This window comes from Montipora capricornis, chromosome 4 (genome assembly GCF_036669925.1).
Source record: "Montipora capricornis isolate CH-2021 chromosome 4, ASM3666992v2, whole genome shotgun sequence".
NCBI lineage: Eukaryota > Metazoa > Cnidaria > Anthozoa > Scleractinia > Acroporidae > Montipora > Montipora capricornis.
Window position 1 is genome coordinate 8596613 of NC_090886.1, and position 2500 is coordinate 8599112.

Below are 2500 nucleotides of genomic sequence, written 5' to 3' on the forward strand. Positions count from 1 at the left end.
ATCAGTCAGTGATGAAGCCCTAACCGGCGAAACGTTTGACGTTCCATTATAATCAATTTGCCTTAAGAAGTCTTCATAAGTTATTTATATATATATATATATATGACAAGAAGCCATGCCTCGATAGATAAGGTAATGAGGAATAAACTTCTTGAGGCATATATGTTTGTAATCGGTTTAATACTTCAAACGTTTCGCCGTTTAGAGCTTCGTCAGTAAATGAAGATTATGAATAAAAAACTTAGTACAATAGTGGTAAGTCAAGGCTCATTAATTTGATGGTGTTAATCTAGATTTAGAGTTCGTCCAATGCAACCATTCATGACGTTCTCATGCTTGTGGATTTCTAGCGCTTCAAAGATTTTACCACGACATCCGCACGCGAAATTACTTTTTTTGTGTGGAAAGTTTGAATCAATTCCGACGATTTGGATCAAGTGAAAAGGCAAGAAATGTTTTTGTGATGAGCCAACGTCTGTCTGACCACAAGGTATTACACAACATAACATCTTCATCAAGGTTTTCGCTCGTATTTTCTCGCTTTTTTTCGTTCTTACTTCGTACTTCCAAATTTTTGAAGTTAAAGGAATTTAATAAAACAATTATTCCATTCGCGCTTGTTGGATATCAGACTGGTTATAGCCAACTCAGCGCTACACGCCTCGATGGCTATTTACCATCTCATATCCAACGCGCGCTCATAGAATAATTGTTAAATATACGAAATATCTATCTTGTAATAATTTTAATGTTACACTCACTATGGCTGAAGATGATGTTTGAAACATCGAAACATGTTCCTTAAACTCAAAAGTGTGGCTGAATTTTTAAAAATATTAGTAACACTTGTGCTATTCAAACCATTTATAAAAGTTATTAATGAAAAGAATTGTGTTGGGTTGCGCATGTTCGTCGTTGTGGTGTAGTGGTGAAGACACAGCTCAGGTCTGTGGTTGATCTGGAGGGTCCGAGCTCGATCACTGGTTAGTGCACAGTACAGTTCTTTGTTCTCTAACTTCAAGTTGTTGTAGTGTTGAGACTAAATGGATCAGTGTATAAATGCAGAAACCGATAAGTGATATGAAACAATAAGAAGATGTGTTGAGATGCGTAAGACAGAGCTTGAGGGAAGGTATAGATGTTTTCAGTCATAACTTAGAAAATGAGGACCACGAATTTAACCTATAAGGTAAAAACGGATTCAATCTGAGAACGGATTTGACCGACAACATATGTACAATTTTCAAACAATAAGAGACGAATTATCTTTGCTTAAAAATCCGACCAACGACAATGAGGCTTTAGAATACAACAATAAAGCGCAAATTAAGGTACGAAAAGCGAATGAGAAATTTTAACATTTCTTAAAGTTTGAAATTAAAAATGATGATAAAAAATGCCTTAGGGTAAGAAAATAAAGAGGAGAAAAGCGAAGGAGCTGATAACGATTGGGGAAACTATACAAACTGTTACATCTTTGCACGAATAGTCATCCTGTTTTTTCTTAGTCTTATTGTCATTTCAAGTTAGTTTGATTTTTATTTACCGTTTGTTGAAAAACAAGAAGGTAAATGAAGTAATATACTAACCGTTTCTTGCCGTTTTTAACACAATCCAGCCAATATGGCAACAGGAAACCGGTTGCTGCAAAAACGTAATTTCAATTGGAGAAAAGACTTTTAAAGCAGGACAAATAAGGTACAATGCTTTTAAAACGCTAAATTACACGCCTCTTTCAATTTTCGTCTTGGGCAATTTGTCAATACCTTGCTTGCCAACTTGTAAAACCAAGACTTAACATCAAATCAATTTTACGATGCATAGGCTAATAAACGACTGAATGAGGCTGAAGTTAATTATCAACGCCCAAAGGCAGCCGAGAGCTTATATTATTATACCTAATAAGAGCTCTATCATCAGCAAATTAACTGTACAACACAGCCTATTTGACTTTACGTTATCCTTTCCCGCGCCGATTAATTTCTAATAGATATAATAAAAATCTTATCTACCTTGTTTTACACTCCAAAGTGCAAGCTACGACACCTTTTTATTTTTCCAGTAAATTCAGTAACGTCATTGTGCTTTCCCCTCGCCCGAACCATTTAAGTAATTTAAAATTAGTAGCCTAAGTAAGGTTACGGACCTCGACCTCTGTGAATAAAAGCCGATACATATTTTCTGCCAAGAAAACATATTCGTATTTACTAGCTTTCTCTTATACTTGCGCAATTGTGCTGAATGAAAAGTTTCTGTAGAAGATATAACCCGAGAGGTAGAAGTTTAAATTAGGGTTAATCCACAAACACGGTCACCCGTCCAGCATGGGACAATAACGCCTGCACGAGGTCATGTTACTGATCGTCGGCATTTTACAAAAGAATTAACTGTTGTCCCCTTTCAAAAAATATGTAATGAGGTAATGAAAGTACATTCTAGTGTTTATTTAAAAAGACGGGTCTGAAATTAATATTTAGCCTTTAAAAATTCAAATGCCATG